We start from the raw sequence: 11737 nt of genomic DNA on the forward strand, positions 1-11737 counted from the left end.
CAACGTTGCATCATCGATAGAAGTGCACGCGCATACATCGTCAGACCAACAACATTTCCAACGTTAGTTCAACGTTGTCCAGCAACAATGTTTCAACGTTGTCTGGCAACGTTGATCCAATGTTGGCTAAATAGTCAAATACAACATTGCTACAACGTTGGTAAGCAACGTTGTATCATCGATAGAAGTGCACGTCCATACATCGTCAGACCAACTATGTTTACAACGTTGGTTCAACGCTGTCCAGCAACAATGCTCCAACGTTGTCTGGCAACATTGCTCCAACATTGTTACAACGTTGTCACAACGTTGCTCCAACGTTATTCCAACGTATGGCAGTAATTAACAAAACATTAATTGGTTTCAAGGTGAAGTCCACCATTACAACTCTACACTCAAATCTTTATCATCATATGTCTTATCCTATCCTAAAATCCTACATCCTAATCCTATATCCTATTCCTATCATCCTACACCTATCCACTGTAACCTGTCATTGACTCCTATATATAGAGCAACTTTGCTATACTTGGCAGAATACAGTTAATATCATTTTCCACACTTAACCTTGAATATTTCACTTAAAATAATATGTTTTGATTATATATGATATGGTAATGGAGCCACATACTTTTCTGAAACTTTTCATGGTGGAAATATTGAATAAACATAAATACTCTAATTATTATAGCAATATTACCTAAAATTTTGGTCATTTACTGATGTAATGAATATTCATGAGTGCATAATCATTGACCAGATGAGGCAGGTATGGCAGCGTTGGTCCAATGTTGGTCCAACGTTGGGTGACGTTGATCCAACGTTGGTATAATGTTGGTCCAATGTTGATGGAAAGTTGATTCAACTTTAGTCCAATGTTAGTCCAACGTTGGCGTAAACGTTGATTCAATGTTTGTCTAATATCGGTTAAATGTTGTTGTAACGTTGATTCTTTGTTGGTCTAATTCTAAACAAATCCAACGATGCGCCATCTCCATCAAACAGTTTTCAACACTGTGCCATCATCATCTGTAATCTGTTCATGATTCTATCAAAAAACATTACAACTATTATTACAGCTATTCATTTCTTTTCATTCTTTCTGTTACAAGTCTCTTCACATAATTAAGAGAAATCAAGATAATTACGTGTGATATTTATTGAGGCCTTTGTAGCATTCAAACTTTTTTGACATCCTCTTTTTCTCAAACAAGACTAATACCAAAAAAACATATGCATATGTAATAAAAATTAAGATGTATTACATTTTCTTGCGAGTTGCAATCTCTGTTTCTGTCTACAATTGTTTAATGACTCGGTATGCAATGCCAATTGCAACGTCAGTAATCATCACAAAAACTCACATGTGTAATTGCAGTCTCTCAGTATTTACAAAATCAAAAAAGGAGGTCGCGTAACTTGGCCTCACTCAGAGTAACGTAGCTACTGCCTACTGTAACTAAAGAGTGCCTCTTTTTGATTAAGATAGAAGTCAACTGATATCTCAATATGCATGGCCATGGCCTAGTCTCGCTCGTGCCATAACTATTAAATGATATTTCAGCGTCAAGTGTAGCATGCCTCACATAGCAACTACAGGTTTGACTGCAGTTGGAAAACACTCGGTCCAGGCTAGGCCAGGCAGGACCGACCAAGTCAATTCAAGGCAGCGTATAATAAATAAGGCAGGAATGCCAGATAGCAAGTCATTTGGGTGATTTCAAGTACGGTGTACGGTGTTGAGAGCGTGAAAGGGATGCTGAACTGAGCTCCAACACCAAGCGTAATATTATTTTTCATTGAAATGTATTAAAACTCTAATGATTTGCTCTCATCTTAAATGTAAAAGATAATTTTACGGAGATAGTTCGTCGTGTTCGCCCCCTGTTCGTAATAGCTACAGTTCATCAACACCAACACTGAACTTTAAATCACGATTCTCCCAATCCCTGGGGTACGTCGGTGTTGCTGAATGGGGAAATTGCTTGTAGATCATCAACACCATGCAGCCACAGTGCAGTGTTGGGTTCAGCAGATGACAATCAACACCAGCCTTCAACACAAACTGCCGGAAATACACCATATTTTCCGAGGTCAATCTTAACACCAGCCTGATTCAAGTACGGTGTTGTCACAACACCAACACTAACCCAGGGAGCTCCGGCCCGCTGAGCGGGCCGGAGCCCAGGGGCTTACCGTGTAATTCACCATACCCACGGTAGTAGCGTGAAGTATGGTCTAAATAATTATCCGAATAAATAGTTAAAACAGAAATTAAGCACTTACCACGATTATATGGATGAAGGTCTAACGATTGGCAGCTTCCTGACATCGAGGCACAGACTGGAACCTCAAAAAACGAAAAAGTTATGTCGCGGTAGCTCTCCTTCTTTCAGAATTCATAGCAAAATGGCCGTTCGAGACCGGTACCGAGGGTGTAGGGCGCATGCGCGAATTTGACAAAGTCTATATCATAGAGATGTATACTAATGCACTAGTGCTATTAGTCTCGGTCTCAATCGGCCATTTTGTTTTGAATTCTGAAAGAGGAGAGCTACCGCGACAGAACTTTTCGTTTTTTTAGGTTCCAGTCTGTGCCTCGATGTCAGGAAGCTGCCACTCGTTAGACCTTCATCCATATAATCGTGGTAAGTGCTTAATTTCTGTTTTAACTATTTATTCAGATAATTATTTAGACCATACTTCACGCTACTACCGTGGGTATGGTGAATTACACGGTAAGCCCCTGGGCTCAAAATTCCCTGGGTTACACTCACACGTATTGCCAGGTTAGTATTAGTATACTAACCTCGCACCACGAACCGCGTTTGGCAGTGGATTTCTTACTAGTGGGTCACACGTGCTGGGATCTCACTTCTTGGGTCCACAACACACGACTTCTATGGCTTGATTTTTCTGTGCGCGGCGGCATGTAATGAACCCTTGGGTGCCTGGGTTACACCAACACCAGATTTCAACACTGTACGTACTTGAATTTTGAAAATCATCCAATGACTGTTGCCTTGCCATTGGTATCGCATACTCGTTCCCACTCACACGTATTGCGAGGTTAGTATTAGTCACTCACACAAGCTAATTACGAGGTTAGTTAGTATGTTATACTGTGCAGTGACTGATGTTAAGTACTACTTTACTACTACTTACAGTACACGAATATACTAGCGTCGGACTGTACGCACACAGAAGCTGACTCCGGGATCTTTCGGAGGGGATCAATGGTTGCAGTTACCGATTATCTGCAAGTGCAAAGAAAATTCAACTGTAGATTGTAGGTCCTAAATATACAGCTTATAAGTACTGTTCCAGATCACTAGATATTCTGGAATTTACTTTTCTATATCCACTATCCAGTCCAAATTCTGCCAGATTCTTCAAGTTCAAAATTGAAGGAAGCAGACTACACAGACATGACAGAAGGAGTCCGACGTCGCGACTAATTCTGCGCATCAGAATAGTATGGTATTTTTAAATAGGCACATTTGATGCTTGTATTTCCTTCTTCAATTTCTTCTAGTTATGTGACGGTAGGCCTATGACATATCTCGTACTTACTGTGAAAGGCCTTGCCAGCTGCAAAGGATCGACGAGGGCGTTTCTGGAAATTCTGGTCTTGAACTACATTTTTTTTCTTGTTTTTCTTCTTTATTTTCTATATTAATCGACACATTTGCATCCCCAGGTGCATGCAGCCTCTCTATTCTACCCCATCTTTATTTTTGTTTTCCCCTTAGACTTAGTTTTAGTTCCTCTTTCCCTTCCCATTATTTTCCTTCTCTCTCGATTTCTTTTCCCCTTATTGCTGGGGGATACCAAGGGTGACATGGATAGACAAGCAAACTTACTTGATCGACCCCCCCCCCTTGGCCCCATTGGAAATTATGCCAGTAGTCTTGTCTTGTCTTGGGTTAAGTCGGCATATGCAGACTTGCTGTACTCCGCCAACTTTATCAATTATCAATTCTCCAATGAACCAGTTTCTAACGTTCTCAACACTGTGTATATTATGCCAGGATATTATGTTGACTGTCAAACAAATATCCAACAAACTATAGTTTCCAACATTGTGTCAATGTTAACTGTCCAATAAACTATTCCAATTACGCTGTCCACGTTGTGCCATTGTCCGTTGTTCAACAACTCTCCATCAAACTAGTTTCCAACTTTGTCAACGTTGTGGCATTGTCGACTGTCCAACAAATCTCCAAGAAAATAGTTTCCAACGTTGTTCCTTTGTCGGTTGTTCAGCAACTCTCCATCGAACTAGTTTCCGACGTAGTCAACGCTGTGCCTTTGTTGGCTGTTCAACACCTATCCAATCAAACACGCGTTTCCAACGTTGTGACGTTGTTGGCTGTCCAACAAATCTCCAACACACTAGTTTCCAATGTTGTGCCATTGTCTGTTGTTCAACAACTTTCCAACGTTGCCAACGTTGTGTCATCGTCGACTATCCTACTGATCTCCAATCTACCAGTTTCCAACGTTGTGCCAGTGTCAGTTGTTCAACAACTTTCCATCTAACTAGTTTCCAGCTTTATCAACGTTGTGTCATTGTATACTATCTAACTAATCTCCAATCTACCAGTTTCCAACGTTGTGCCATCGTCGACTATCCAACAAATCTCCATCGAACTAGTTTCTAGCTTTGACAACGTTGTGCCATAGTTGGTTGTTCAACAACTTTCCATCGAACTAGTTTCCAACGTTGCCAACCTTGTGTCATCGTTGACTATCCAACTAATCTCCAACCTACTAATTTCCATCGTTGTGCCATTGTCGACTGTCCAACAACTCTCCAACTAACAAGTTTCCAACGTTGCCAACATCGTGTCATTGTTGATTGTTCAACAACTTTCCAGCGAACTAGTTTCCAACGTTGCCAACGTAGTGTCTTTGCTGGCTGTCAACAACTATCCAATCAAACGTGTCTCCAACGTTGTGACATTGTCGACTGTCCAACAACTCTCCAACTTACTAGTCTCCAACGTTGTGCCATTGTCGACCGTCCAACAAATCTCCAACAAACTAGTTTCCAACTTTGTCAACGTTGTGCCATTGTCGGTTGTTCAACAACTTTCCAGCGAACTAGTTTCCAACGTTGCCAACGTTGTGTCTTTGCTGGCTGTCAACAACTATCCAATCAAACGTGTCTCCAACGTTGTGACATTGTCGACTGTCCAACAACTCTCCAACTTACTAGTCTCCAACGTTGTGCCATTGTCGACCGTCCAGCAAATCTCCAACAAACTAGTTTCCAACTTTGTCAACGTTGTGCCATTGTCGGTTGTTCAACAACTTTCCAGCGAACTAGTTTCCAACGTTGCCAACGTTGTGCCTTTGCTGGCTGTTCAACAACTATCCAATCAAACGTGTTTCCAACGTTGTGACATTGTCGACTGTCCAACAACTCTCCGACTAACAAGTTTCCAACGTTGCCAACGTCGTGTCATTGTTGATTGTCCATCATCTTTCCATCAAACTAGTTTCCAACGTCGATTTAACGTTAATCCATCAAGTTTTCCCAACGTCCAACGACTTTCAAGTTTCCAACGTGGAGCCAACGTTGGCTTGTTACCTGGGTAAACACGTAATTTTCCGAGCGAAATAGACACACTTTTTTCATTATTTTTGTGTTTTTGACACCCTTATCACGTTACGTACGTAACGTGCCCTATCGTGAAAAGGACATCCTTTTTACGTGTTTTTTTGGTCGCGCATGGTATCCACTCGTCAATGTAAGTGGCCCCCCCCCCCCCCCGGGATTTCAAGGTATAAAAAGAAGCAGTGATTCTGCGCTGGTTGCATTTATTCATTTATAATAATGATAATATTATATTAAATAGATCGTCATTCGTTTGAGCTTGGATTTCTGAATAGAGTATGGCTGGATCCAGTTACCAGCAGAGTTAAAGGCCTGGTGGGTGTTTCATAAAGCTGTTCGTAAGATACGAATGACTTTACGCACGACTGGTGATCCTTTTTTGTGCTATGCGATATCCCTATGTAATTGAATTATGACCTAAGAACAGGTTCCAGTCGTGCGTAAAGTCGTTTATGAAACACCCACCAGGAGACAAAAAGTTTCCAGGTTGCAATGGAGGATATGCATGCTTCATTCAATCCCCTATCCCTCATCCAATTAGTTTCATCGTATTGTTTTTTACGTAAATTAATATCATTATAAATAGAAGTAGTAGTTTTTTGTTTGTTTTATTTTTCACCATGCATAACAAGAAATAAATTGACAGAATATAATGTTACATTGATAATAATAGGTCCTACACAGTAGGAACTAAGAAATAAAGAACAAAAAATTTGAAGTGCAAAGTCTCATAGATAACATCGTATGTAACTAAAACATGGCTCACAAAAACAATACAGAAAATAACTGAATACACATACTAAAATAATGCCCCTATAGCATATTAAGATATGGACATTACCCATGCACCTCAGTAATGAGAGTAATCAGAGAAGTATCATTAATTTTACAGTATTTAAAGAGATTAGAAATCCTTCATATTCTTCTGGAATGATAAAATATTGTTAAAACTTTGTATATTCAAAGGCAGTGAATTCCAAATGTTAGGTCCTACATATTTATTGATTTAGGGGCTAAGGCACTTCTGGGAGTGAATAATTGAAAACCACATGAATGTAAGGTTGGATAGCTATGAATATTATAATCAAAGTAAAACCATCACAAAATGATAAAGGTAACTCGTTTTTATTTGAGTGATATATACAAATCGCAATTGGCGCTTAATGAATATCAGTATAACTTTCAGTGTTTTCAATCTACAAAATAAAGGATCAGTTTGGTCAAAATATCCAGACCCAGTTTGGATTGCTATCTTGAAATGCAATCTGTATATACTTTCTTGTTGGCCCATGTTGTATTGCAATATGAAATCCTAGAGTGAATGAATGAATTGTAAATTATAAACAAAATACGAAGTGGTACAAACGGCACATAACACCAATGTATCGAGACAAGACTTGACGAAGGTCACGTACGTGCATGCTCGTGCAAAGAAAGGCACTCAATTTTAATTCTTAAGAATTTAGTATTTACTTTTGTTGGATCATAATACTGTCTATATTCAATGAAATGCTTATTTCTTCAATGTGAGCACGACTTTTAAATGAATGAAGTTAGTCTTACCCAAATTCAGCGGCAATTTGTTGCATTTAAACCAATTTGATAATTTGGGCAATTCTGCATTATTATAAACAAGATCATTTAAGTTGAAGTGGGAGCAAAAAATATTTATGTCATCTGCAAACAATATATGTTTTAATAAAGTTGAATGAAACATTAGATAAATAATTGACATAAATATAAAAAAAGAGAAGCGGGCCAAAAATGAAGTCATGTGGCACACCGCATGTAACTGATAATATAGTTGATTTGGTATCATCAAAAATTGTACATTGACTTTTACAGGAAAGATAACTACGGAACCAGTCCAAGGGAGTAACACGAATCCAGTAATGGTAAAGCTTGTTTAAGAGTAGGTATTATTATGATAAACGGTATCATAAGCCTTAATATTAAGTCCATAAATTCAGTAGAGTGAAATTTCTTGAATCCGCATTGATCATTGTTGAGCTAATTGTTGCTAGTTATCTATTTGTATAACCTATCATAAACCAAATAGGCCGATAATTGGTAATCGAACTAGCATCGTCTTTGTTATAAATAGGTATAACTTCGGAAATTTTCATCATGGAGGGCCGGAAGACAATGATAGCTTAACAAAATATTGGAAACAAGGGGTTTGATTACGCTCCGAATTATACGTTTTATGTGTTCATTTTGTCATGTCCAGATGAATGGAGTTAAGTGAAGCAACAATCCTTGTTACTTCAAAAGGGTTTGTGTAATAGTGGAGCGGTTATGTGACAAAAAATGGCCAAGATGCTCGGATCTGGCAGAAAGTGTAAAAATTGGCATACAGAGGTATTTTTGGGCGCTGATTTCAAAAATTGCCGGCCCCAAGCGATTTGACCATCGGGTCGGCCGCCATTTTGAAATCCAAGATGGCCGCCATGAAAAATCATTAAATGTCATTTTCTTGAGTTTTACATGGCATGTGACACTGAAATTTGGCATATAGGGGTATTTTGAGGCACTGATTTCAAATATTGCCGGCCCCCAGCAATTTGACCATTTGGCCGGCGGCAAAATGGCCGACATCTTAAAATCCAAGATGGCCGCCATAATATATTATTGCAATCATTTTCTCGAGTTTTATATGAACTGCGGTATTGAAATTTGGCATATAGGCTTAATTTGGGGTACTGATTTCAAATATTGCCAGCCCCAAGTGATTTGACCATCGGGTCGGCCGCCATTTTGAAATCCAAGATGGCCGCCATGAGAAATCTTTAATGTCATTTTCATGAGTTTTACATGACGTGTGACACTGAAATTTGGCATATAGGGGTATTTTTAGGCACTGATTTCAAATATTGCCGGCCCCAAGCAATTTGACAATTTGGTCGGCGACAAAATGGCCGCCATTTTGAAATCCAAGATGGCCGCCATGAAAAATCATTAAATGTCATTTTCTTGAGTTTTACATGATAGGCGACACTGAAATTTGGCATATAGGGGTATTTTGAGGCACTGATGTCAAATATTGCCGTCCCCCAGCAATTTGACCTCCAGGTCAGCAGCAAAACAGCCGCCATCTTAAAATCCAAGATGGTCGCCTTGAAAGATATTTGCTCAAGTCTTACGTATGGCCTGTAACACTTTAAATTTGGAAAAAAACTTGATCTTTGCATCCTTGATCAATGAAAAGAACATAGTAAATAGATGCTATTTTGAATTCCAATATGGTTACCAAGTTTGAATGATGTTCAACATTATAATGGTGAGTAAACATATGTATTATCAGTCAAAAGAGAAGAAAATAAGCTTTCTTTTGGCGTCCGAGTTGCTTTCTACACGTGTGTTAAGTTCGACGGCATCGCCCACAACTGAGATTTCCCTGTGATCTCCATAGACTTCTTTCGAATCCAGTAATGTTCATCCAATTTATGGCAGCCATCTTGAAATCAAAGATGGCTGCCATAAAAAAATCATTAAAAAAAATCAAGTATCATAATTATAATGTAGGTATTATTTTAAAATTTGGCATTTTTGAATAACCATCGTGTGTTCGACAATCTGACAATGGGAGCATGTTCGCCTCACAATCGGGAGATCGGGAGTTCAAGCTCCGACAGCATCAGACCAAAAGATGTTAGAAAAGGGGAGCTGCTTCTAACCTGTTTGGTGGTCAACGAATTAAAGGGGAAGTTCGACCTGACAAAAAGTTTATTGAAACAATAACAGAATAAGTAATGAAAAAAAATATTGAAGGTTTGAGGAAATTCCATCAAATATTTAAAAAGCTATTGGAATTTCATTTGGTGCATTTGTGACGTCAGATGCAAGCAGTTCCCCCATGTTTCTTATAGTACAAAAATCAATGAAATGTAGCCTCCTCAAAAAATGAAAATGTTTTTTTATTGGACCCTCAGTATATCAACAAACTAATGATTTCACACCCGCTCCAGAAAGAAAAAAAAATACCCATGATGAACCATTTATGAATTTTATATCACACAACATAATGGGAAAGCTGCTCGTACAGTAGCCTATATGACGTCACAAATCAAAAACTTAAAATTCTAATATCTTTGATGGATCCACCAATATCTTTTTTATATCATATTTTCTTTTGTTTTTACAACAAACTTTTCTCTGGGGTGAACTCCCTTTTTAAAGGATAGAGCAACGTCCGATGTCGCGCTGCTAAGTTGCTGCCGGGCTCACGATCTACAGGGAATGGGCAAAATAAATTTTCGGAGCATTTCTGTTACTGAATTCTATTTTGAACAATAAAATATGTATTATTATCATCCATTATTAATATTAATTTCATTTCATCATCATCATCATCATCATACTACTATATAACCATCAGTACTTCAAGTCTGGAGCAGTTTTCTTCATGTTGATTTGTAATAAAATATTGCAATTATTGGAGCAATATTCTAAAACCAGCGGGCCAAAATCCTGCCTGTATTTCTAAAATGCAGTGCCTCAAATTGTTTAAAACCAAGAAAATGATTTTAATGAATTTTCATGACAGTCTACCCTCTCTAGATTTCAAGATGGTGGCCATTTTGCAGCATATCTGTTGGACAGATTACTGGGGGCAATTTCAATATCCCTAGATGCCAAACTTTAAAATAATACGTTACGTGATACTAGATAAAGTGATTTTTTTTCAATGATCTTTTTTCATGGCAGCCATCTTGGATTTCAAGATGGCTGACATTTTGCCTCTGACTCGGGATCAGATCGCTGAGGGCCAGCAATATTTGAAATAAGCACCCCACACTCCGTCGTTTTGTCAAAGTGCAATAATGCAGATCATATAAAACTCAAAGAAATAATTTAAAGCCTCTCAACAGAAAATGATTGTTCTGGATGGTTATTATTCAACCAAAGCCACTTCAAATGTGTAACTGCAGAAGAAGCTAGCTGGTTTGTGTATTTATGGTGCTTCATACTTACGTAACATCTATATCAGCAATTAAGGATGCCAAATTCCTTGCAACGGACAAAGATGTGGTTGCGTTGGATTTGTTTTCAGTGCCAATGCAATGGGTTTTACTCACCATTATAATGTTGAACATCATTCAAACTTGGTAACCATATTGGAATTCAAAATAGCATCTATTTACTATGTTCTTTTCACTGATCAAGGATGCAAAGATCAAGTTTTTTTTCCAAATTTAAAGTGTTACAGGCCATACGTAAGACTTGAGCAAATTATCTTTCATGGCGGCCATCTTGGATTTTAAGATGGCGGCCGTTTTGCTGCTGACCTGGAGGTCAAATTGCTGGGGGCCGGCAATATTTGACATCAGTGCCTCAAAATACCCCTATATGCCAAATTTCAGTGTCGCCTCTCGCGTAAAACTCAAGAAAATGACATTTAGCGATTTTTCATGGCGGCCATCTTGGATTTCAAATGGCGGCCATTTTGCCACCGACCAAATTGTCAAATTGCTGGGGGCCGGCAATATTTGAAATCAGTGCCTAAAAATACCCCTATATGCCAAATTTCAGTGTAACACGTCATGTAAAACTCGTGAAAATGACATTAAAGATTTATCATGGCGGCCATCTTGGATTTCAAAATGGCGGCCGACCCGATGGTCAAATCACTTGGGGCCGGCAATTTTTTAAATCAGCACCCCAAATTAAGCCTATATGCCAAATTTCAATACCGCAGTTCATATAAAACTCGAGAAAATGATTGCAATGATATATCATGGCGGCCATCTTGGATTTCAAGATGGCGGCCATTTAGCCTCCGGCCAAATGGTCAAATTGCTGGGGGCCGGCAATATTTGAAATCAGTGCCTAAAAATACCCCTATATGCCAAATTTCAGTGTCACATGCCATGTAAAACTCAAGAAAATGACATTTAATGATTTTTCATGGCGGCCATCTTGGATTTCAAAATGGCGGCCGACCCGATGGTCAAATCGCTTGGGGCCGGCAATTTTTGAAATCAGCGCCCAAAAATACCCCTGTGTGCCAAATTTCACACTTTCTGCCAGATTCGAGCATCTTTTTCACATATCTACTGGACTATAATTAAAAAACATACTATTCACAGAGGAATTAAGAAAGAATTCGTGAAA

This window comes from Lytechinus pictus, chromosome 16 (genome assembly GCF_037042905.1).
Source record: "Lytechinus pictus isolate F3 Inbred chromosome 16, Lp3.0, whole genome shotgun sequence".
Lineage (NCBI taxonomy): Eukaryota > Metazoa > Echinodermata > Echinoidea > Temnopleuroida > Toxopneustidae > Lytechinus > Lytechinus pictus.